This window comes from Adiantum capillus-veneris, chromosome 23, assembly GCF_014529385.1.
Source record: "Adiantum capillus-veneris isolate H3 chromosome 23, ASM1452938v2, whole genome shotgun sequence".
In the NCBI taxonomy this organism is placed as follows: Eukaryota; Viridiplantae; Streptophyta; class Polypodiopsida; order Polypodiales; family Pteridaceae; genus Adiantum; species Adiantum capillus-veneris.
In genome coordinates this window covers 73,237,187-73,264,588 of record NC_140953.1, presented here as the reverse complement: position 1 = coordinate 73,264,588, position 27,402 = coordinate 73,237,187, and the positions used below count along the sequence as shown (strand labels likewise).

The 27,402-nt window shown below is 43.5% G+C and overlaps 1 pseudogene; it reads right to left on the bottom strand.

Annotated features, from left to right (window-relative positions):
* Window positions 1-1,438: 1,438 nt before the first annotated feature.
* Window positions 1,439-20,696, bottom strand: LOC147427974 (uncharacterized; annotated as a pseudogene).
* Window positions 20,697-27,402: the final 6,706 nt, after the last annotated feature.

Here is a 27,402-nt window from a genome sequence, read left to right as displayed (position 1 = left end):
GTATGTGTGACACATAGACCCAAGGTATGCTAGACGTGTCTTGGCAAGAAACTATAGCTCAAGATAACACACCCCGTCAAGCCATATGACCACGTGAGAAATTGAGACTATAGAATTTGTAACTTCATGTAAAAGAAACTAACGATCTTAAAATCTTTAATGCTATGATGTCACACATCCAGTTTGAGATTAAGTACATTCTTTATTGAGTTAATACAACACTACCACCCAAAATTGTGAGTATCACTAACTTGCAAAATCTAGGCTAGATTTTGAGCTTGCCTTGAAAAAATTTGACAAAATGTGACAAGATTTAGTGTAACTACCGGTAGATGCTTCAAACTATGATCTAAAAGCTGATTTAGTGCATCAGACAGGCAACGAGATGCTCAAGGAGTCAACAACGTTGGTGGCTGTAGTGGAAGAAGTCGGGACTCGGACGCCAGCTCCAGCAGGTCGGGACGTCAAGACTAAGTGTCACTGATCAGTAGATCAAGACTCGGACGACATAGCTAAAGCCTAAGGGCATTGAGCAGGCGAAAATAAGTCACGACTAAAGTGAACTGATAACTCACTCTACGTCTGGCAATCGCTTCGCTTGCAAGGTGATGGCCTCCCATCGTGAGTGTCAGCACAAACTCCTCTCCGCATCGTCATCATCCTTGCTGAAGAAGTCTGAAAAGAGGAAGCTTAATAAGATGAGGCCCAAGGAAGCCGTTGAGAATGCGAACTTGCTGCGGGAGGCACATCTCAAAACTACAAAACAACTACAAAACAAAGGCCTCAAAGCAAGCAATCACAGATTTAACTGATCAGTAGAGAAAAGCAAGATTTTTTATAAGATGTAGCTATAGCAGAAAGAAGAAAACCGCCATTCCAGGTATACAAGACACCATCAACCAATTCGGTAGGATTAATGACACAATGTTGAAGACACTACCACTACAGAAGCTTGCATCATAGTGTATAGACAAACATTTGAAGCATAGAAACAGTATACAGTTTACAGATCAACATTAATTGAAGAAAGATTTTGTGGAGAAGCCTTGCTAACTTGAAACAAATTTGGAATCAAGCACTGGCTGGGAGTGGTGAGCGTAGATCTAAAGCCAATGTCTACCGAGTGAGAGAGGATACAAGGAAGCTAGAGAAGTTAGAACAACAGCGCGGTGAAAATTTCACTTAAAGAAATCTGACAACCTTCACTGAAGACAGATCTGAATATTGTTTTCAAACCTTCATTGAGGACATATCTGAACATTGTTTTCAAACAAGATGATTGCACAGGCTAGCTACACTGTCAAATGTAAACAAAACTGACAACAAAATCATTATAACAGACATAAATGGAACTGTAACATCGGACAAATGGCAAAGAAGGCATGAAGAAACAGCATTTCACATAATAAAATAGAATAAAGAACGATAGAAGGAGATCTTAAAGGCACTCACCTTGAAGGAAGTCGCAGTTTTCAGCCTCTTTGTGGACAACGTCAAGGACAGAATCAATGAGCTCCGCGCCTTCCGTGTAGTGACCCTTGGCCCTGTTGTTGTTGCCAGCTCCGGACTGGCCAAAGATGAAGTTATCTGGGCGGAAGATCTGCCCATTGGGGCTTATTCAAACACTGTCCATAATACCTGGCTCCAGATCCATGAGCACGGCGCAAAGCACGTAGCACCCGCAACTTGCCTTGTTGTAGTACACATTCACTCTCTCCATCTACACGTTAGCATCACCGATGTATGACCCCGTGGGATCAATGCCGAGCTCTATGCATACCACCTCCCAAAACTTGGCGTCGATTTTGCTGCCTTTTGCACCTGTTTGTGCATTCACAACTTTTGTGACGAGGAGGTATCCACCTCATAAACTCAATCCAAGCAATGAGCCAACTGAAGTCGCTCGATTGCCTCCCCACATTATAGAGCGACTCTTCGCCCCATTGCCTTGTTGGTCGCGATACGAATATCGTTCATCTGCTGCCCCGCTGCACGGTGTCTAGTAATTCCATCTTAGCCAGAATCGGTTAATGTCACGTGACACATCCAACCCTATGTGTCCGTGGACAAACTACACCATAACAAGATTTCCATCAAGTCCATTCAGTCTAGATTAGAAGTGATCTGGCACTTTTGTGAGTCCTATTCATAGACCGTGCATGCCCAGTTACTTAGTGTAGATGCATATCCTCTGGTTGCACACCGCATAAGCATAAGCATTTCCATCAGATTCCATCAGAGTCAGTTTGGGGATTTTTCCAGTGACTTTATTCTATTTTCCCTATTTTTGACATTTTTCACTTATTAATTTGACTTCCCAACAAAAGTAGGTAGGGCAAATTGGGTAAGAAAATATATAAACAAACCCAAGCTAGCACTCTTGGGCAGATGAGCAAGGAGCACAACATGCCCCCAGGTAGCAGGTACTCCCCCTCTCTCAGCAAGACCCTCTCCAAGCATTCCTTGGCGAGCCCCTCCCCATTCAGCCCAACGTTTTTGTGGCGCCATCCTCTCTTGTAACCTGGCGTTTCCACAAGAAACACAGCAGTAGGAGAAGTCCCCAACCTAGCATTTTTGCTATCGTCATCCACCCCCAATCCCTAGCATTTTGGGATCGCCCTCAAGGGACTACAGCCAACTAGAGTTTTCAGCAATAAAGGGCTGTAGATATGAGCATTCTCAGCCAGCATTAGCAGCCTACAAAACGCAGCCATAGACCTGCAATTGGGCAGCGTTTTCAGCCTTCAGTTGCCGCATCAAACCAACGTTTTCGGAGTCAAGGACAGAGTCATTTTCAGCATTAAAAAAGCAGACAAACCTGCATTTTCAGTCGCACAAACAACCCCTAGTTTTGGTAGATTTCAGCCCTAAAGTCATCATCGTCGTCACCGACATAGACATGAGTTGCATAAGTCCATGCATCGTCATTGTACACCTTTGTGCAATCAGTAAGTAGACCACTCTCACCGACGAGAGTGGGGCCTTCGGAGGAGGGTTTGACAACGTCTCTGGTGTCGTATCTCTCTTCTCTCTTTCTCTCAGTCTCGTACACTTGCACACACAATATCCACTCACTTTGTTCGTGATCACAGTACTCTCCATAAAGAACGGAAGGCTCTCCCTTCCATAAGAAAAAAAGGAACCTTGAGCAAAATATGGATCACTCATCTTGAGAAAGAACAACATTCATTCCGCTGCACCTGACAGATAATGAGTAGGAACATGTGCATAATCACTTGCCAAGCAAAGCAACTCTAATGAAATGCGGGCTGGTGATTATCGAAGCCCGCCCTCTTGCAATGTGGTGCGTGTATCACATTTGCCATCTCTTCCTTCCATGCCTTCTTGAGCGCCATCGCACTTGGTTTGCAAAAACCACCGAAAATTATGCCACCCTTTTCATTGCATCGCCTTGTCGTAGTGATCTGGTCTCTACTACCCTGGCTATTCTCATGCGCACTCATGTTGCGCTCCCACTCGGTGGACAACCCACTTTGTCGAGGGGGAACCCATCAGCCATCCATAGACTGCCCCAACATGCTGTTCCACGCATGCCGACATATCTCACCACACGTTGTCAAGAGTTTTTTAGAGCAAGGGATTGCGCATATGTACATACACATGCATGGTGCATCAAATAAAGGATTGCCCATTTTCTAGAGCCAGGTGGTTACGTGGGGCCCACATGTGTACATGAATGACAACATGTACATAGTGCATCGATTTTCACTATTACCAATACCAGTGTGTTTTTTCTATAATAATGAGGAGTTGGTACCGCGTAAAACTTCTCAAGGAAGCTATCCGCGGGCCGATGACATGAGGTAGGCAGGTGCGTCAGATGGCATCTAGTGGCGTCAGGAGGTCGAATGGGGTCAATACTTGCACGTGGATAAGTACGGACACAACGTGGATGTTTTCTTGTGATAATTATGCAAAAAAGTCATCATGAGGACCATATTTTGGGGCCACTTCACGTGGTGGTGGGATGCATTATTGGGAAAAAGCTGAGTGCCAGGTGTGCGGATGATGCAAAAGGTGACAACTATGCACTGCGAGGTCAACTTTTGGCCTGTTCGGGGTCCGTTAGAGGTCAACTAAAAGGCCAAGGGTGCCCAATTAATAAAGCAAAGTGTGGGAGCTGAAAAAACAGAAAGAAGACAAAAAAAAAAACGTGGAGAGAAGAGGAGGAACAGCCGCCACTGTGTTTTTGCTCATTTTGGAGCCTGTTTTGGCCGTAAACTGCTCATCCAAGGTCGGATTTGAGCACTTTGACACTGTAGACTAGGGTTTTGGGCCGTTCCGGACGCAATGGCGCTGTCCATTTTGCCAAATTCCTCACTTTTTTTTTTCTGTTTTGGCTGTGTAAGTTTCTCCTATGAGCGAAGCTTCTTCTCCAATTTGTGATTGTATCTGGCATATTTTACCCATATTGTGTGAGTTATTTGCCCCATTGGTGTTGGCCCAAGCTCAATTGTATCTAAACATAAAAAATTCTCCTCTTTTGAGCTGAGTTTTTTGGGTGTGTGTGTGTGTGTATGTGTGTGTGGAGTGGGCAAGTGGGTAGTCTCTCTCCTCTCACTCCATCGATGTGTTCCCTGTCTCGGCCAGGTGGGTTGTGTAAGCCGAGTGGTGCCCCATAGTGTGTGTGTATATCATCCCAAGAGTGTGTGTCGGGTTGTTATAGAGGTGTTCTATCTGTTTCCATTCCGCTCACATTCTTTTGGCGTCCCCACGGAGGATCTTGGTCACCTTTTGCTTCGAGCTTCAAGCTTCGAGATTCGGGATTACAGGTTGCAGACTATAGGTTATAGGTTATAGGGACATGTACATGTAGCTGGAGTACAGTGATATAGTAGCAGTGGTGTCACTTGCAGTTGTTGTGGGTATGCATCATTTGGCACCTGTTTGAGCGCATTGTCTGCTGGATTGTACGTTACTTGTGGAAACTGCCATTGTACGCCTTTGTGGAGCCATATTTGGTTTTATTTGGTAGTCCCAGCCATTTCTGAGACTTGGTTTGGAAGATAGTCATTTCTGAGACTTGACTATAAGCGATTTGCATCAGCCTTCGTGAGAAGGTCGATACGTGAGGTTTTATTGAGCTGGGGGATTCTCAAATGTGGAGATCCTTTCGGTGATACAGGTAGCTGGACCACCCTTTTCATGACCTCGCCATAGGCTATGTACTAGTGGTTCCTACTTGACGCTCGGGTTCTATTGTTGGCAGTTTATGCATACATACACAGTCTATATTTGGGGTTCTTACTGCTCTACTTCTAGGGAAACTCTGCCAAAATTTTTCCAAGTTATGATGGTTGGTTTTTTAGTCTTTTAAGCCATTTATACTGTTATGCTGTTGAAATTTTGGCAAAACCAGAGGATAAGTGAGGTGTGCCTTCTTGGAAGCTTCATGGTTGGCTGTAATGGATGATCAAAATGGACCTCAATTCACTCCTTTTCATTTAACTCAAAGAATCCAGATAAATGTTCATGTGTCCAGGAAGATTTTTTTCCAGCAGCGCATAGTCTTTATGTTCGGGCCAAGAAGATTACGAGAGATCCTGGAATGTCCTTTGCCTGTTGTAATTCCGATGAAAACTCATTTGATGTGCATGTGTTTGTCCTTATCTAAAGTTGAGCTCCATTGAAGTTTCTGGGAATTCAGTCAGTCAAAAGTTTTTGGATTCTTGCGTGTGTTCGAAGGGGTTCTCAAAGCATTAAACTTGGGTCCCCATGGATTTCTCTTATCCGGAGTTTCATGGAAGAAGTGATGAAGATGTGGAAGACTTTTTGGAAAATATGGAGGTTGCCTGCATTAGCAACCAAATTCATGACCCAACGCAGATGTTACGTCTTCTCCAGATTTGTTTGAAGAGTGATGCACGAGTTTGGTCCAAAGCATTTGAAGAGGAGTCGCGTATGGTTGATCCACCTGTAAGATTGAGTTGGGACAATCTAAGGCATGGATTGGAAGTGGAGTTTGTGAAGATAGAAGATCCTGACAAAGTGTGGCAAGAAGTACAGGCTTTAGTGCAGAAGGAAGGTGAGCCAGTAGATGCGTACATACGTAAGTGTTCATTGGCATGGGAGCGGATGTGCAAGGCCTTAGCACCACAAGTACCCCCGCCTGACATGATGAAGAAGGACAGGTTCTTGGATGGTCTTTGGGAGAATATACATTGGAGAGTGGAGCTAAAGAAGCCTAGGACATATGAAGATGCACTAGAGGTAGCAAGGAAAGGAGTCTTTGCCCATGAGATCTGAATTTCAGCCTATGGACTCTTTACAAGGTCGCATGCCAGGGGTTCATCATGAACCAGTGGTTTCTGTTACTCCTCAGGTTATGCCAACAGTGGTCACTACAACAGTGCAAGATGATGGGCTAAGGCAAGACATGAGACAAGTGGTAGATTTAATAAGAATCTCAGCCTAAACATGCTAGGTCAAGTGGGAAATAATCGAGGTCGAGGGAGGTTTGCAAATCAGCCAGGAGGTGAGGAAAGACCCAAGAATGGTGGTGGACAAAGCAATGGTAGGTTCTGGAGGCAGACGCCCACATGTTATAATTGTGGAGAGTTGGGCCACATCAGCCCGCAATGTGATAAGCCACCAAGGATGGGGGGAGACATGTATCCATTGCCAAGATAGGTACTAACTAGGTCAAATGATTATGGCATTGAAATTAAGGGAGATGAAGGAACCAGTGGATTAACCTAGGAGGAAAAGGGAAAGACAAAAGTGATAAGTGTGGTTACCTTGGAGAAGGCATCAAAGCTAGAGGATACATTAGTGATGCCTATTGGGAAGAGGACCACAGAGGAAAATGAAGGAAGAAGTGCCCCAGGTCCTAGTAAGAAGAAGGGAAAGAGCCATGAAGGCGAGGATATCAAGGCCAAGAGGAAAAGTAGGGCTCGTCGCAAGTTTCATGTTTCAGATTTTCCACTAGGGGATGGGCAATTAAGATATGACTTGAAGGAGGATCTGAAAAGCAGGAAGGCAGACGTTACTTTTGGGCAGCATATAGAGATGGTGCCTAAGCTAAAGCGACAGTTGAAGAGGATGGTTAACCCAATGGAGAAAGAGCCAGAGAGAGGTTCAGTAAAGGTGTTGGCGATGGATGAGCTACCAGACATTTGTCCAATAGTAGATGTGTGGCACAAAAGAAAAAATATGGGACAAGGTTATGTGGATGGTGGAGCCCAAATATGTGTCATAACACACTCATGCGTTGAGAAGATGGGTCTTACAGTGACTGGGGTTCGGGGTTTCGGATCAGATTGGCCAACCATCAAAAAGTAAAATGTTTGGGTGTTGTAAAGAGCTTAGAAGTGGAGGCATATGATGCAAAGGCATTGGTTAATTTTCATGTGATGCCAGCGAGATTGGGAGCATATCCTATTATACTTGGTAGACCATGGTTACGTGCAGTGGGAGTTGTTCAAGATTGGCGACGTGGTACGATTAGCCTCTATGGAAAGACAGGTGCCAAGAAGCTTTATAATATGGACACAAGCAAAGTATTGGAAGAGATTTATGAAGATGAAGATGAGTCTAGTGATGAAGACTATTCCACAGTGACTGATGAGGACAGTGATAGTACTACCAGCAATGATGAGGATGCTGATGTTTCATTTCTTTTGATAGACAAGAAATCCATGAGTCTGGTTTAGTTGCATTTGCGAATGAAGTTGAAGATGAAAGTGAAGGGCCTTATGAAGTGATTGAAGGGCTGATGCAAACCAAGGTTGAATCGTCAAAGAAGAAAGAATTGATGACACAAATGATCATTGGAGACCTCTCAACTATGGAGAAGGAGATATTTTTGCACATGCATGTCTATGCCAAAGCAATTGATGGTTTTCTTGATGCAAAGTTGATATATGGCATCTCTACGGGTTCTCCTTGGGAACTAGGTGGAACCTTGATAAAGCTTTTGATGCAAGGAATGCCAAGTGTTTTTGTGTGGGATCCAAGTGGGATGAACATCTACTAGTGTTGTTGCTGCTGATCATGAATGATCTAGCAGGCTAGGGGATGGGCAAATTATGTCAGGAGTTTTTTGGAGTAAGGGATTGCGCATATGTACATACACATGCATGGTGCATCAAATAAAGGATTGCCCATTTTCGAGAGCCAGGTGGTTACGTGGGGCCCACATGTGTACAGGTAGGACAACATGTACATAGTGCATCCATTTTCACTATTACCAGTACCAGTGTGTTTTTTCTATAATAATGAGGAGTTGGTAGCACGTAAAACTTCTCAAGGAAGCTATCCGCGGGCCGAGGACGTGAGGTAAGCAGGTGCGTCATATGGCATCTAGTGGCGTCAGGAGATCGAATGGGGTCAATACTTGCATGTGGATAAGTACGGACACAACATGGATGTTTTCTTGTGATAATTATGCAAAAAGGTCATCATGAGGACCATATTTTGGGGCCACTTGACGTGGTGGTGGGATGCATTATTGGGAAAAAGCTGAGTGCCAGGTGTGCGGATGATGCAAAAAGGTGACAACTATGCACTGCGAGGTTAGTTTTTGGCCTGTTCGGGGTCCGTTTGAGGTCAACTAAAAGGCCAAGGGTGCCCAAGTAATAAAGAAAAGTGTGTGAGATGAAAAAACAGAGAGAAGACAAAAAAAAAACGTGGAGAGAAGAGGAGGAACAGCCGCCACTGTGTTTTTGCTCATTTTGGAGCCTGGTTTGGCCGTAAACTGCTCATCCGAGGTCGGATTTGAGCACTTTGACATTGTAGACTGGGGTTTTGGGCCGTTCCAGACGCGATGGCGCTGTCCATTTTGCCAAATTCCTCACTGTTTTTTCTGCTATTTTGGCTGTGTAAGTTTCTTCTATGAGCGAAGCTTCTTCTCCAATTTGTGATTGTATCTGACATATTTTACCCATATTGTGTGAGTTATTTGCCCCATTGGTGTTGGCCCAAGCTCAATTGTATCTAAACATCAGAAATTATCCTCTTTTGAGCCGATTTTTTTGGGTGTGTATGTGTGGGTGTCTCTCTCTCTGTGTGGAGTGGGCAAGTGGGTAGTCTCTCTCCTCTCACTCCATCGGTGTGTTCCCTGTCTCGGCCAGGTGGGTTGTATAAGTCGAGTGGTGCCCCATAGTATGTGTGTATATCATCCCAAGAGTGTGTGTCGGGTTGTTATAGAGGCGTTCTATGTTAAGAAATAAGACGTAGCTAAATAGATAATTGAGTAGATTACTTAATGGAGAGAGACAAATTTCACACACACGAGATTATAGAGTAGAGAGAGAGAGAGAGTACACACGATATACGTGGTTCACCCAATGTGGGCTACGTCCACGGGAAAGCAGCCACTCAATGGCTTTAGTACTTCAAAACAAGAAGTAGTTTACAAAGGGATTATACTTTTAATAGAGCTCCCGCCTTGCTTCACTCTCACCACCTCACACTGACCTTGTTGCATCAACTTCACACTATGAAATGTGTGTAGAAATGGCCTCCTTTTATAGGCCAAAAGGGCTGCCCTCTCTTATGAGAGGCAGCCATGTGTAGCCGCCCTTGTGCGAATAAGTCCAAATCGGACCCTCCAATCCGCTCATGTGTGGCCTCCCTTGAGAAGACAAGTCCACTTTTGAATTCGGCCACGGGCCACCGGCCATTGACTTCCGACCACCGGCCACCAGCCATTGACTACCGACCACCGGCCAACCGACGACTGTTGTCCGACCATTTTCCGGCCGCCGTCTGGCCATAATATTCCGGCGAAAAGAAAAAAGTATCGGGGGCTTCTGCCCCCGAGGCCCCTAAATTTGCCCTTGATTCTTGGCCATGAAAATTTTGGTTTCCGGTGAGTGATTTTCCTTCACGCACGATGGCTTCTCCTCATAATGGGGGCCTTACAAATGTGCGCTTTAACCATAGAAAATTACAAGGGTAAATCAGGTTCCATACTTAATAATCTCCCACTTGGAGACTGATCTCCAAACCAAACCTGTGACTGCTTTCCATTCTAGCTTCTTATCCTTGAATGCCAATTGAAGATGAGAAAAAGCTCAACTTCTCCTTGTTGACCACCTTTGTAAACATGTCTGCAGGATTTTCAGTTGTATGCACCTTTCCTAGCTTTAGCTGTCCCTCTTCCAAAAGAGTGCGTATGAAGTGATATCTCACCTCAATATGCTTTGTCCTTGAATGAAAGTCTGGTTCTTCGCAAGATGGATAGCGCTTTGGCTATCACTGTACAAGACACAATTGTCTTGTTTGAATCCAAGCTCTTCTAAGAATTTGTGAAGCCACAGAATTTCTTTGCTTGCCTCCGTCATTACTACATACTCTGCTTCTGTGGTAGAAAGTGAAACCACTTTCTGCAGCTTTGAAGCCCAGCTTACTGCTGTGCCTCCAACCATGAACACATAGCCAGTAGTGCTCCTTCGAGTATCTTTGTCACCTGCCATATCTGCATCAACATACCCTTCTAGAAAAATATCAATTCCTCCAAAATACAAAGCATTTGTTGTTGTCCCTTTTAGATACCTAAGTATCCACTTCACAACTTGCCAATGCTCTTTACCTGGGTTGTCCATGAACCTACTCACAACTCCCACTGCATGTGCAATGTCTGGCCTTGTCTAGACCATAGCATACATTAGAGAACCTACCGCTGCAGCATATGGAACTTTAGACATATAGGCTATCTCCTCTTGTGTCTTTGGACACATATCCTTCGTTAGTTTAAAATGACCAGCCAAAGGTGTAGAAACTGGTTTTGCATTTTGCATTGCAAACCTTTCTAGTACCTTCTTGATGTAATCTTCTTGAGATAGCTTTATTGTCTTCTTCGTCCCGTCCCTTGATATTTTCATACCAAGTATCCTCTTTGCAGCACCTAAATCTTTCATTGAAAAAGATTTAGACAGCTCCTCTTTTAGGTCTTTGATGTCTTGCATGTTAGCACTTGCAATCAGCATGTCATCAACATACAATATTAGGATGATGAACTTCCCATCTCCCAAATTCTTCGTGTAGACGCAGTGATCCGAGTTGCATCTTGTGAATCCATGATCCAACATCCATCGATCAAACTTCAAGTACCATTGTCTTGATGCTTGCTAAACCATACAAGCTCTTCTTTAATCTGCAAACCATTTTCTCCTTACCTTTTACTTCATACCCCTTTGGTTGAAGCATGTAGATTTCCTCCTCTAAGTCACCATGAGGAAATGCCGTATTTACATCCATTTGCTCGAGATTTAAATCATGAGCAGCCACAAGGCTTAAGAGAAGCCGAATTGAGTTCATTTTTACAACAGGAGAAAATATTTCATTGAAGTCAATACCTTTCTTTTGAGAAAACCCTTTTACCACAAGCCTAGACTTGTACCTTTTTTTTTCCACCTTCTTCTTCCTTCAGCTTGTACACCCATTTGTTTTGAAGTGCCCGCTTACCTTTAGGCAACTCAACCAACTCCCATGTTTGGTTGCGATGTAGTGAGTCTATCTCCACTTGCATGCTCTTCGTCCATTCTTCTTTGGATTCATGTTGCATAGCTTCTTCGTATGATTCTGGCTATCCAGAATCTGAGATCAAGAGATGGTTGAAGGAAGGAACAAACCTTTCTGGATGTCTACTTGCTCTTGTAGATCTTCTGGGAATAGGTTGAGGCTCCTCATTTGGTTGACGTTGTTGCACATTGTCACCGTTTGCAGTCCTTGAGTCTTCACCGTCCTCAAGCTCCATGTACTCATCACCTATTTCTTTTGTTTGTTTTCTTTCCAAGTAATCTTTGTACATATTTTGTTCGTTAAAAATTACATCCCTACTCCTTAAGATTTTACCATCTTCAGGATTCCATAGGCGATACCCAAAGTCACCTTCTCCATAGCCAATGAAGAAACACTTTTTGGACTTTGCATCTAGCTTTGATCTTAGGCTTCTATCTATGTGCATGAAAGCCTCACACCCAAACACTTTGAGAAATGCATAATTCACCGGTTTACCTGTCCATGCCTCTTCTGGAACTCCCCCATCCAATGCCGTTGAGGGTGACCGATTGATTAAGTACACAGACGTACTTACAGCTTCTGCCCAAAGCTCAAGCGGTAGGCCTGCATGTAGCCACATGCTTCGTGCTCGCTCCATGATTGTCCTGTTCATCCTTTCCGAAATCCCATTTTGTTTAGGTGTCCTTGGGGTTGTCCTCTGCCTCCGAATGCCATTGCTGGCACAAAAGCTTTCAAAATCTTGGCTGCAATATTCGCCTCCATTGTCGGATCTAAGGCATTTAACCTTGGTACATGTTTCATTCTCCACAAAGGCTTTCCACCTTTGAAATATGGAAAATACATCGGATTTATTCTTCATGACATAAACCCATGTTTTTCTAGTCGCATCGTCTATGAATGTTACATAGTACAATGAGCCACCAAGTGATGGTGTACTTGCAGGATCCCAAACATTAGAATGAACCAACTCAAGTTTTTTATTTTTTCTTTCATTTCCTGATTTTTCAAATTTTAACCTCTTTTGTTTACCATAAACACAATCTTCACAGAACTCTAAGTCCACTTCTTTCAAACCTGGTAGAAGCTTCTTTGTTTGAAGGATTTGCATTCCTTTGGCACTCATATGCCCAAGTTGGTAGTGCCACACCGCACTGTCAACTTCTGTAGTTGTTGCACAAGCTAAAGGTTGTGTGCTAACAGTACACAAGTAAAGTGTACCGACCTTTTCTCCCTTGGCAACCACCAAAGATCCCTTTGAGATCTTCCACCGTTTGTTTCCGAATGCAATGTTGTGACCTTCATCATCCAATTGTCTTGTAGAGATCAAATTTTTGCAAAGAGAAGGAACATGCCTAACATCTTTAAGCTTCCATTCATTTCCGTTAGCAGTTTTGACTGAAACTGTACCTTTGTCGACAATCTCACAAGCTTCATCATCTCCCAAGTATACATACCCAAAATTACCTTTGGTGTAGTCTTGGAAATGTTGCTTGTGTGGTGTCGCATGGAATGAACCCCCGGAATCTACTATCCAGGAATTAGACACATTGTCTAATGAGAGAATTAGAGCATCTTGCTCTACTTTACCTGCCACATTGGCCTCCGATGTTGGCTTGTTGTCTTGAGACTCAGTCTCCTTCTTCTTCTTGGACCAACAAACCTTCTTGACGTGGCCCTTCTTGCCGCAGTTCCAACATTCAAGAACTGACTTTGTGCTCCGTCTTGAGCGATCACGACCCTTTTGGCTTTTGAACCTCTCCTTCGGCCTTCCTCTTGTTTCCACTAACAATGCAGCACTTGATGATTCTCCTGTGCTTCTCCTTCGTATTTCCTCGCTTAGGAGAACACCCACAACATCATCAAACTTAAGAGTATTTGTACTAGAGATAGAATTACTTACAGCCATCACAAGGCTGTCCCAACTATCCGGTAGAGATGATAGTATAAGGAGAGCTCGCACTTCGTCATCGAAATTGATTTTCACCGATCAAAGTTGACTTATGTTTGTGTTAAAGTCATTTAGGTGTTCTGCAACTGAACCATTCTCTTCCATCTTTAGATTGAACAAGCGCTTCATAAGAAATACCTTATTGAATGCCGATGGTTTCTCGTAGAAGTCATCAAGTGACTTCATCAAGTCCTCCGTGGTCTTCATCTCCGAAACATTGAAGGCCACCGTTGATGCCAAGCTTAACCGGATTGTTCTTAGTGCCTTTCAATCAAGGACAATCCATGCTTCATCTGCCATCGTTGCGGGCTTCTTTGCAAGACCGCCTAGTGGCAGATAGAGATCCTTCTGGTAGAGATAGTCTTCAATCTGCATCTTCCAATGTTGGTAGTTTTTGCCGTTTAACTTCTCAATATTGAGCTTCCCTTCTATAAGGGCAAGGGAACTGACATGCTCATCACCACCCAGCCATTCCCTATATAGGCCCTTGGCCTTCTAAATATAGGGACCCCCTTGACTGCATGTCTGTCCTGGCCCTTGTCTCGGACTGGTCCTACCCTTGTCCTGACATTACTCCCCCCTTGGAGAAGCGTTTTCGTCCTCGAAAACACAAGTGGTAGCATCTTCATAAGAACACTAATGTTTTCCAACGTGGCATCCCTCATGGATCCAACGGCTCGTTGAATCGAAACCCGGTTCAGTAGGAGGTTCAATGAAACCAAGAGCAACATCTTGATTTTCTACATTGTTGTCCATTTGTAACCATCTGATGGTACCGGTCCCTATTCAAACGTAGTGTGTAGACTCCATTTAGAAAACTCATGAGCATGGTAAACGAGTTTATCACAACACAGGTGTACCAAAAAGAGTACCTCTTGTCACTTTCCATGAAAGTAGCACGCTGACATAACTTATCAGCCAATTTTAAGTCCTTGACTTTGTCTCAATTTTCATCATCAGTAAACAACCCCACCCTAACGAGTGTTCAAGGTTGAGAACCTGAGTTATACATGAAGAGACTACCTAGTCGCAACATGCGTTAACTGATAGTAAGTAAACTCCAAACCAGAAAGGTAACCGATCCAGTTGTTTCACTTCTTGCTAACGTATGCACTTAGCATATCCTTTAGCGTGGTTTACTAACGTATGCACTTTGCATATCCTTTAGTACTAAATATAATGCTTGTAAATTGCCCATCCTATGCGGGATGAATAGCAGCAGTAAGAGTGAGGTGCTGTCCCCCTACCACTTACAGACAATCGCCCACGACTGACGACAACTATGACTCAATCATTGAGTATCCAGCCATATACTCGATATGGAATGGAGACAACCAACTAGGTTGAAAGCAGATTGGAGTTTCAAGAAGCCAATCACAAACACCCATACTCAGCCATCACCTTGTATCGCAGGATGTAAACTCCTACTAAGTCTGCAAGAGAGATTGCACTGGCAGTGCAAAAAATTGCAGAAACAATAATGTCCATGAAGTTGCATGCTGCTCCGAATAAATTTGTGTTAAACACTAGGGCCCATAACACCTAGTGTGCATGCATTTAACACAAACATATCCGAACCGTAATTCCATGACGAGACTTTGGACCATAACAGAATGTGACAATCTGGTCACACCTAGGTACCAACCATGAGACATTCTCATGGACATAGCATACTTAGCTATATGTAGAAACAACCCTCCATTAAGGTGGTTTCACTAAACTTGTAATCGTAACAAGTTTGTACTTAGCACCCGACAATTTCTGGCCACTGAAATTGCTCCTGATACTGTGTGCTCAAAATGGTCAAATCCATGGATGCGTCCAGCACCTAGGGACTTCACCACGACACATTGTTAGCTAGTTGGCGCCAGTGTCAGTCCTAGAGACTCATATTCTCCACATGTGGAATATGTCTCAAACAAGGATATCAAGAAAAGAGACATCCATCAAGTACGAGCTGGTACTTGTGTGTGGAGGTAACTACAAACACTCTGCGACAAGAGTGAGAGGGACCCTCATTATCATGCTCCACACTGGCTAAACTGAACTCCTTGAGTTCCTAGACCATGTTGTATCCCATGTGACAACATGTGCCAAATCGAACCCTACAAGTAGGTTCATAACAACAAAAGACAGAAAGATAGATTGGACTCTTGGCCCAAAATACTTTGTGCCATCATGCCCTTGGCATGGCTCTGTAACATTCAAGCGTACGTATACCTCTTGAAAAAACCGAGCAAAGCATACTAAAAATGAAATAACACCAAATCAATAGATGCGTACCTAGAAATTTGAACGTAATGTTCACTTACCCGTCTTTAAGCATAGAGGAGCACGTCTCCTACCTGAAAAAACAAACAATATTGCACTGGAAACCGTGGGCGTTGCCTTCGCAATCCAACCCCTTTGGTTAAAATTTACGTAGTCAAACCCCTTGGTAAGACCCTTTGTAGAAATTGCTAAACTAGCAGGCAACAGCAACCAACATAGTTAACTGTGTAGATAATGATTGAAATCAACTTGAAAAGTTGAGTTTGTCCGCTACCGCGTGGTAGATTGCGGAATTCTTTCCTTGAAAGGCTAACTGGGAGAGATCAAACTGTGATCCTCAATGCAGATCAACTGTGATCCTCAATGCCTATGGGGTGATTTAGCAGTCACCCGCCGGGTCGTACCCCAAACAATATGTCCATAGACACTCCGTGGTGCTATAGAGAGAGCAGGGAATCCACACAAGTGAACTGCCTAGCTCTGATGGTCAGCCATGCTGTCGCAACTGATGGCTGCATCTATACTTCCTTGTAGAGATCGGCTGATGTGAGTTGAAGATTATCAAAAAACTCAAGTTGAGTGTCGCATTGAAAATATGTAGTGCAAAAATGACACCCTAAACATCCGTAATGACAAGACTCTTGCTTGTCCATTAATGTCGATGTGTACTTCCCTGGGTAGATCTGTTCAATCTTGAGAACAATCACCCAAAGAATGCCAATAGTTGGGTCTTACCCTTGGCCCGACAATGGCTCTTAGCCTGAGGGGCTCATAGCCCTTGTGAAAATTAGTGTTCAATGGACGAACCGATGAAGACTAATTTGAGTAGCATCTTAGCCACGTTTTAGCTGCGAGTTAGAGCACCTTGGCTCAGGCTGACTCATGAGCAAAACACGTATCAAAAACTTCTTAGAAGATTTTCATTTTTCCCTTAGAGAAAGAGAGAACGAGAGAAGAAGAGCATGCTAGGCTGAGGAACTTTACTTAAACGACTATGACTTGTATAGTTGATTGGCATGCTCTTGTGCATCTTATGCCTAACGTGCAGCTTATCCTATAAGCATGCAACAAGTTTCTGCTATGAGTCGCGCAACGAGAGAGGTAACAGAAAAAAACAACCACATTTTGACCTACCTTCCTTGCAGGGGTCGTGATTGTATGAAAATGACTGAGTATTGGCACATTGCCTGTGAAATAAGTGTTGTTGTATGTTGACAGCAACCCAAACTGGTAGGGATTGTGTGAGCGAATATTCCTTAATTTGCTAGTTTCCCAAACTTGTGTGCCAATGCCCTTGACTCCAAGTCATTGGGCAGTACCTAGTAGTTGTTGTTGCAAACCGGTTGTCATGAGATTCCAAAGGGAAATCTTGCGTAAAGGTGGCTCATAGCCAAATCTGCCGTGCGAGAAAGAATTGTCGCATATGGATATACGCCCTCTTGTATCCTATACATCCGTCATATACGGAATGAAATAATTTGTAAGCCGTTTGCCAAAGCCTTCCCAAGTTTGTATGCTCATAGCATATGCCAAACGTGGTGAGTCACTATGCAAGATGCATAAATAGAAGCCTTGCTTCACTTAAATATGGTAGTGCTAATAGCCAACGGATGTGGCTGCAAAACTGCATGACCAAAAGAATCGAACTTGTCGAGCAATTTCAAGTGAAATGAACCAGTATTGTGTGGCAAGCATCCTATGTCGGTTTGTAGAAACAGTGACAAGGAGTTTGTCATGCCTATCTCCTTGAGATACTGAAAATTTGGCCCTTGTCCTTGCCTTTGAAAATTTGGCCCTTTGTCCTTGCCTTTGCGCTATGAAAGTACTCAGAGAGAAGGCATGCTTCAAATAACTATGTCTGGCCTCATTGCCAATAAATGCTATTGATGACAGATGTCATAGGGAATAGAGTCAACTATGTCGACCATACATAGATAATGGACCTTGTCCAATTGCACCTTGTATGGAAGAGTAGAAAAATACTGATATGCATACCTGCATAACTGAATCACTGAAAGCAAAGAGACTCCTGTCTGTTTGGCAGGCTATGAAAAATGGTCGGCCATGCCGAGCACTTGTGCCTGCTGTGCCAAGAAAAGATAAGCAAATCATAGGCGTTGCCTACAGTTGCCATACGGTAACGAGAATTTGTCCGATGCACTCCCATGAAATGGGCATACCATATAGTTGTAAAAAAATTCCCAAAATGGATATGCTCCTAGCATACTCCAGATGCTAGCAGGACAAAAATGAAAGCTTTGTTTCAGACATTTCCCTTGTAAGTATATACATGCCATGCATGATAAAAAGTCGCAACGGTTAACTCTGGAGTGGTGTACTTAACACCACAGTGGTGTATGCACTTAATGAGCCTTGCTCAATGATTAGAACAACACGTTGAAGACCAAGTGATCCCTGCTCGAGCATACATTTAACAGCTACATATTGAGAACGAATTAAACAAGAAAAGTCCAACAATTATGCATACCTTGTCTTTGAAGGTTAGCGACGAATATTATAGACGCCATCATCGACGCCATCATCATCGCAGCTTCTTGATTGCAAGAACTGCATCACCATTGATGCTTCGGCAACTCGAAAAGCTTACAGAAGTTTCTAGAAAACACGACCTTGTCGTGCATAGTGTGCGTGCCGATCCTGTCCAGCGCATACCTTAGTTCCATGTCGTGCATGGTTTATTTGCCGATGGCAAGGCGAAGCTTGTACGAGATGCATGCGTGCCATACTTTCCCCATGTCGGTCGACCTCCATGACACGGGCAGGCCTTTCTTGAGGCGGCCCCCTTGGGTGGCCCCTTGGGCCAAGCAATGGTGGGGCGGCCCCCTAAGCTGGGGTGGCCCCCTTGGTTATTGGAGGGCGCCCATGACCATAGTAAAAAAAACTAAAAATACAAAAGCCGTCGAACCTGGCTATGGCAGCGAACAGAGCTGCGAGGAAGATATAAGGGAACCGGTCGACGCGTGATGCGCAAAAGCATGCCGTGCAGTGAAGACTTCGACTCCCTAGCCCAACGCAAACCCGATGATGGCATACATGCATGATTTGGTGCAGGTCGTCGTTCTTCCCCATCCCGACACACGGGTTGCTTCCCGCGCTGCTCCTTTCTTCCTCGGCTCTTGCACAGGAGTCGTTTCCTGCGGCCATGCCATTTTCGAGCTCCAATTCCTTTGCATGCATGTACCTTACATGCACGTTGCATATCTTGCACCGCCTGTTCCTCCCTGGCTCACTTCTTCTTCTTCTTCTTCTTCAAGATAGAGAGATTGAGAGAGAGATCTTCGAGAGAGAGAGAGAGATCGAGAGAGAGAACGAGAGAGAAGGCCCTGCCTCTTCCCCTCCTCCATGGCTACTCCTTCCCCTGAGCTCTGATACCAATATAAGGGCAAGGGAACTGACATGCTCATCACCACCCAGCCATGCCCTATATAGGCCCTTGGCCTTCTAAATATAGGGACCCCCTTGACTGCATGTCCGTCCTGGCCCTTGGCCCGGACTGGTCCTACCCTTGTCCCGACACCTTCCTCCGCCATAACTCCCACTCAATTCAAGGAATCCTTTCCTTGAGATAATTTAGCTACGAGCAAACCTTGCTCTGATACCAGTTGTTAGGAAATAAGACGTAGCTAAATAGATAATTGAGTATATTACTTAATGGAGAGAGACAAATTTCACACACACGAGATTATAGAGTAGAGAGAGAGAGAGAGAGAGAGAGAGAGAGAGAGAGAGAGAGAGAGAGTACACACAATATACGTGGTTCACCCAATGTGGGCTATGTCCATGGGAAAGCAGCCACTCAATGGCTTTAGTACTTCAAAACAAGAAGTAGTTTACAAAGGGATTATACCCTTAATGGAGCTCCCGCCTTGCTTCACTCTCACCACCTCACACTCATCTTGTTGCATCAACTTCACACTATGAAATGTGTGTAGAAATGGCCTCCTTTTATAGGCCAAAAGGGCTGCCCTCTCTTATGAGAGGCAGCCATGTGTAGCCGCCCTTGTGCGAATAAGTCCAAATCGGACCCTCCAATCCGCCCATGTGTGGCCGCCCTTGAGAAGACAAGTCCGCTTTTGAATTCGGCCACAAGCCACCGGCCATTGACTTTCGACCACTGGCCAACCGACGGTTGTTGTCCGACCACTTTCCGGCCGCCATCCGGCCATAATATTCGGGCGAGGGAAAAAAAAAGTCTCGGGGGCTTCCGCCCCCGAGGCCCCTAAAGTTGCCCCTGATTCTTGGCCGTGAAAATTTTGGTTTCCGGTGAGTGATTTTCCTTCACGCACGATGGCTTCTCCTCATAATGGGGTCCTTACAAATGTGCGCTTTTACCACATAAAATTACAAGGGTAAATCAGGTTCCATACTTAACATTCTATGTGTTTCCATCCTGCTCACAACGTCTTAGTTGTTCACTGGTCCCCTCGGCTCAGCCCGATATATCATGATTTGTTGTACATTCCCGACCATTTGATCATGTTCCTGGCTGTCTGGTATGGTATCGAGTACACTTTACCCGCTTCGCATCCTCTTGTAATCCGCCTCATCGAGGGGGAATCCAACGGCCATCTGTGGCCTACATTCGAACCAGCCCCTGTTGATCCATCTCTTCCTTCGCAATTGCTACCTCAATGGCCCACTTATCCTACATCATAGCCACCTTCTCAAAAAGCCAGGTTATCCCTTGCTCTTGCTGGCGGAGCTCGTCCTCCAACATTGCTTTCTTTTCTTCAAGTTCCTTCCTTGTTCTCTTACTTTCCAACCGCATCTAATCTACATCCCTGTGGTAAATCTCCATAGTCCTCGAGCGAGTTTGAGTCAAAGCATGCATAGAATCTTGCACCGCATCCGAGTCATATTCCGGTTCTTCTCTGCTCCATCCATCATAACGTTCAACTAAATGGTGCATCGCCCTTTCAAAGCATAAGGACACAACTTCCACATTGAACCAAGCCTTTAATGAGACCATCTCGACAAGCTCTGATACCAAATGTTAGGACCCAATTTCATACATAGCATAAGAGGGCGCAATACACTGAACACGGGCTCAACAAGAGCCCAATAGCAAACTAGGGCCAGATCTATAGTGGCCGGCAACACTCGTGGATCCAAAAACAATAATCAGGTAGCGAGTGAGGGACTGACTCTCATCGACTCGATCAGCCAACATGGCTTTACAATACAAATGATGGGGGTTCGGAGCAGTGTGGCTCACCCTTCACAACTGGCATACAAAACATGGGCTCGGGACCCACTCGAGTGACCTGCTGAGTTAAGAATGCAGACTTGGGACTTAGAATGTAGAGTGTTAAGAATGCAGACATGGGACTTAGACCTATGTAAGATTTACAAAACTGTCCTGGGCAAGTTGATATTCAGAGGAATCCATGATACCCACACCTGGAAAACTTTGTCTTGACAATGCATTTCATGTTAATTGATGAGACTATGTAAAATGCAAGTGAGAAACCTCCATTTCTAGACTAACTCTAGTGAGTATTGGAGCTGAGCATTGGTTGTTGTTGCACTGCCGACCAACACCCCCTCTTTCACACACTCCCACACCCCCAAAATCATCTTCAAAAGTGCAAGGAATCATCAACATATTTATAATTCTTTACCAGTTCACATTGACTGACATAATACAAACTCATATCTTATGCAGGTGAGATGTGCATTACTACTACTTCCACATCATGAATTCTGGCTTCTAGTAAGCATATCTTAAATCTCCGAGCCTAAACTTCTGCTACTTTACTCTGACAAGACAACAGCTAGAACAATCATTATGTAAATAGAATCAAGAAAAACATGGTGAAAAGACTTAGCTGCAGTCTAAAAGCTCCGTCAGCCAGCCATTACCTTTCTTGCTACTACCATGCCAACATGCTCTTGATCGCTTTCTAAATGTTGCTTGAGCTCATGGATAGCAGCCAAAGCCTGGTTAACTCGTCCAGCCTTCAAAACACACACACAATTCTCATACAAGTTTCTCTCTCTCTCTCTCTCTCTCTCTCTCTCTCTCTCTCTCTCTCTCTCTCTCTCTCTCTCTCTCTCTCTCTCTCTCTCTCTCTCTCTCTCTCTCTCTCTCTCTCTCTCTCGATCACTTCAGGCGCGCACACACACACACGCACACACACACACACACACATACACACACACACACACACACACACACACACACACACACACTTTTTGTGCTCTCTTGCCCTGTGTTTGCAAGGGAGGCTTGAAGCTAAGTGGAACACTGTTACATGGTAAAATGTAATCAGTCTTTGACTTAATACTGATACTGCGATGATGGATGCTGCGCACGAGCCAACGGTCCTTCTGGCCAAGGGAAGGGGTGCGCTCCACAGAAGGGGAATCACGAGCCAATTGAGAGGGTGTACAAGCTGTGCAAGCCCTTGGGGTTCTACGCAAACGTTGATGTTGTGATCGGCCGCTTGCAGAGGATGGCAGCTCCGTTGAGGACACCCACCATACACAGAGAAGAAGAGACGACAAGATGACAACAACCCATGAGAGAGAGAGAGAGAGAGAGAGAGAGAGAGAGAGAGAGAGAGAGAGAGAGAGAGAGAGAGAGAGAGAGAGAGAGAGAGAGAGACCCTGTTACTTGTCTGGAGTCTCTGAACGGCGGACGACCCCTGTACTGCCAGCGCTACAGATGCCACCCTAGACTGAGCCACCGAGGAAACCAGTGCAGTCAAATAGTCAAAGCAAAGACAACCTCTCTCTCTCTCTCTCTCTCTCTAGCTGTGTGCGCACCTATGCGATCGATGACTACAGAGTGCACTGCCGGAGCAAGCTCCTGTTGACGCGTGTCAGGGGGGGGGGGACCGGAATCCCTCCCCCTTTTATACTAGTATAGATGAGTGATGCAACGTAGCCATGGTGAATGTGAATGTATATGTATGTATGTACATATGTGTGTATTCGTATGTAATACTTTATTTGTACGATGTGTATGTATGTGTGAAAGACATACATATGTGTTACACACACATGGTGTGTATATGTACATTATATGTATGTATATATATATATTACACACACACACACACATAGTATGTGATACCCCTTCCCCCCCTGATGCCCCCTCCCTTATGTATACGATATGAGTATGAAATAATGAGGGGCTACCCCTATTGTATATGCTTATGTAAAAAATCCAAAAACCCCCCTCTTGTACACTCACGTGGTACCGTACGGAAAAACACAATGAATCCCTCGGGGTTAAAAATGGTTGGCATCTATTGCTTGATTTCATTGAAAAAAAGGGGTTTTTTCCTATTGCTTTTTGAAAGGAAACTGTGCGCAGTATGGCTAAAAAACTACTATATGATCATGTAACTTGGGATTTTTCAAAACCGCTGCAAAGTGTTACCGTCTACACACATCACTTGGTCTCGGCATAACTATTTTTTTTCAAAAAATGTGGTTAGATTTGGCCTCTATAGCATCTGAGGCGCTAGGTACTTTGTGATACTGTGCGTACTCACATTCTGAGTAAAGGGACATCATTTAAACTTGGCAATAAAGCTGGGTATAACCCACCGTTTTGGGGCTGCGAATGGTTGATAGAAATGGTTCTCTGTTCACCTTCTTTGAAGGTAAGTATATGGCAGTATTGGCTTAACGTTTATATGGAAAGAAACTGAGCAAGAGCTCTGAAAGGGTTGCACCTTGGATAAGGATGGATTCCTACTACTGATTCACTCGCTGGTACTAATGGATGGCATGTTGTCTACCACTTTTGTCACTTGGAAAAACCTTCCATATGGAGGGAGTGTTAAACTATTGTACCACTGTTTTCGGACCCGTGTACTAGTTTATGTTTCTTTTTTGGGAAGAAATATGATCCGCTACACTCTATGAAGGACCTGATCGTTATGATTTGGATTGTTTGCAACAATGCTTTACGGCATTTGCATTCAAAGTTTGTCCTTGTTTTTTTGGATGGGCTAGGCCTCTACCGCTTGGCTAGCTATAAGTTTGTAACTTATAAAGGATAGATAGCATTGGACCCCATTTGTAACATGAAAACAACATCGGTTCTATACTTAGAAGGAAATATCTTTGCTTGTTTACTGATATAACATCACTAATATGACAGATAAATAACTCATGAAGTTTGTTTTCTTAGGGGAATATACCACTGAGATTAGAAAGAGAAATCTGTCACTTAGATTAGAAGTGATAATTAAATCTTATAAACAAAAAGTTTTTACTATGGACATAGCTTGCTAAAGGTTAAAAGTTTTTGTAAGATGGACATGGATAACAACTGGTATGGTCCATTGATACCTGTAAAACACATCCAAGGCTAACTGAATTGTTGTCTTGTTTGGATGGATGCAGGTAAGGACTCTATCTTATCTTGGAAGGTTTTTTTACTTTGGCAAGCTACCCTACTCTGGATGAAACACTCACTGATGACTTGGGAAGTTCTTATACTTTCTGCATACTGAAAGGGGATCTCTTTCCTACAAACATTGTACTTAAGTGATTCTAATACTGAGTTGTTTTTGTACATATCTATTCCTTGTTCCATTGCCAGCTGTCTTTTGAATGTAGAAATTCAATTATGTCTTATTATCTAAGATTTAAGAGCTACACACACATCCTATACATAAGGTTTTTCTTTCCAAGAGAAACTGGGATGCTGGATTTGGAAACTCTTTGAAATTGAGTTGTAAGTTGGACCCACAGTCTGTAATCCCTTGACCAGTTGACTAGTGTTAGGTGGTCCCTTTTAGACTCTTTTTCTGGTTCCCTGCTCACCGCTACTATACTCTTTGACTTTGCCGGTTGAAGGTTTGCAGGCCCAAAAATGTTACAATTACTGTTTCTACCTCTATTTATGTTTACACTGTTCCCTTTTCAGGACTGCTTACCCTATAGAAAGACAGCTCGCATGAGCACTAATCACAACCCTGAGAATCATGCAAATATTCTCGAGCAGATTAATCTTTACCTTAAGGACCATAAACCAAAGAATGCCTTGGCAATTAGAACTAGACCCTTCCTTTCTAGGAAGGCCAAAGATTGTATTATGCACTATGGCAAGTATAAGTGAACCCCACCCCACTATTTTTGCAGACTCTTGCTCTCTCACAAGGATTGGAACTGACCTCGGAGCCCCTCTCAGTGGCCACTTCTCTTGTTCTCAGATGTATTAGCTGCTTGGATGCTTTGCAACTAATTTATGATTCGGATCTTACCTTTGACAAAAAAGTATCTGTCTTACATATGCTGTCTTTGAATGATTGGGTCAAGATATTAGCAACTTTGGATAAAGACCCCATGGAAGGAGTAAATTTAATTTCCCAATACATTGCCTAGCTTCATCTATTATCATCACAATATCAACAAGAGCTTGCTCTGTTCTCCTCCTTTGGTGCAGATCTTTCTAACTTTCTTAGGAAGTTATGTGGGCTTAGTCCCTCTTTTGTTTGTGCACCAGCCACTCCTTCTATTCCACAAAATGGTGGAATCTTCTGTCGGGATAGTGCAGCCCTTGAAGCAATTTAGGAATTTCAGAGTAATCTTTGCTCCCTCAATGACTCAAACCTCCTAGAGATAGTGCCCAAAATCTCTAAAGTTTTTCCTGTCTTGCCCATGAGACAAATCCCTCGGGGTTGACCATTAGCTTTGGGTCCTACCAACAAAGCTTTCTTAGCTCCTATTTTGAGTGAGACCTGGGTTTACCTTGCCAACCTCCCTACCTCTGTTGTGAAAGATTGCAGACTCAAGATTCTTAAACGAGGGCAATTCTTGGACAAAGGTGAGTTCATCAAAACACCCTTCAATCTCAATCTCATCGACCACTCCAAGTGCCCCTCAAATACAGGCCTGTACATCCGTACTAAAGGAAACATGGAATTCGCCAAGAGTAACCCTGATTTTTACACTGACTTCATCTGGAATGTCTTTAGTCCTTATGTGAAATGTGTTTGCATATTTCTTGACCCTAAAGCCTCTTATGAATCCAACATCATGTGGTTTGATCAAACCATCTGGTTCACTCTCAACCATTTGAACTTACTCATCTTTCCCTCATTTGCTCTTGGTTAGGTGGCCAAGCTAAGCAGATTGTGATTGCACAGATTGCCTTCAACATCTTTCGTGGACTTATGCTTGATATCTTGAAAGAGTTAAAAGCTGATGAGCCTGGCATTTACTTAACTACTTATGCTAACTTTACAGGTGTTAAGCTCATCACTAGTCTTCTTAAACGTTGTGTTGATGAGGATGACTCCCCTGTTCTCAGAAGCGCTAACTCTTTGATCACCCCTAGTTCATCCTCTAACCGAGGAAGAGTTCGTAGCTTTACAAGAGGAAGAGGCAGATCTCCCCCCATCAAGAACTTCCCTGAATTTTAAACCTTGGTTATATTGCAAGTTGCTACAAGCCCTTACGGAAGAAGAACTCTCAACAAAGTCGATCCGGAAAATGGTTTCATCTACATACACTGTCTCTTTCACAACATACTCCTCGATTGGATTCAACCAAAAAATCTTTTTTGTGAGTGCTTTAATCTATTTTTTGGTACTCACAAATTGCTCAACAATATACTCATAGGATGAAAATATCATCATCCCGTAAAAAGGTTGATCTATAATAATGACTTTGACAGGATTCTGTCCCTCATTGTACATGTGTTCAGTTTATCACTTTTTGCAAAAATTTTGAGGCTTTTGGTAACCATGTTTGCATTGTAATCTTAGCATTATTGAAAATACTAAAATACGTAGAATTTTGGCCAAAGGGCTCGATCATATACCTAACTTTCCTAAAAACCCATACCTTGCCTTATCAGCTATACTAAGTTGTTTCACTGAACTTGCCAGTGCTCTCCGACTGGAGATGACAGTCCTACCGGACTTAAGGGAAGTAGAAAAGGAATGCTTCCTTCATAAAATTTCACAACTTCCTAATAAATGGTTATCATATGAGGATTCTTGGCTTACTTCTCAGCTAACTCTTGATTTTCAAAAGATCTCTGATAAATGGTTTGTTGTCGGGCTTGACAAAAGCTCTAATTGTTTCACTATTATTTGCAAATACCTGGCTTGGAAAGCCGCTTGTAATCGAGTATCTGTGGTAAGGAATTCTGTCATATTAATGCTACACCTCAAAATATTTCTAGTAAAATTGCTAAACACTTAGGGCTGCTAGGCTACTTTGTACTGAACACTAAGTTATCATTACTTTTTCCCACTTATAAAATCCATAAGCATAAGTTCAGGTGGATATATGATGCCTCCAATTGTATCTTTACTGATATCACCAAGGATATTACTTTTTGCCTTGACCTTATTTTATCTGAATTTGAGCTTATTTGTGCCACTAAATAGAAAATCTGCCAGGACTTCTTACATGTTCAGTATAATCTCTTTTGGCTTGCAAAAAACTCTACAGAGGTATCGCTTAACCTTCCTCAGTAGATCTTCCACATCTTTACTGCTGACATCACACAATGTTACGAAAATATTCCCCTTGATGGGGATCTTGGCCTTAAGGATGTTCTTGCCAAGGTGATTAAATTGGCTTTCTCCAATGCTAGAAAGAAGAAGTTTTTCTACATCTCTCTATCCAAAAAACCTAGGTGGAGTCACTTATCTCACTCCTTACACTCCCTACACTTTAATGAAGCTAAGCTTTGCTCCTAC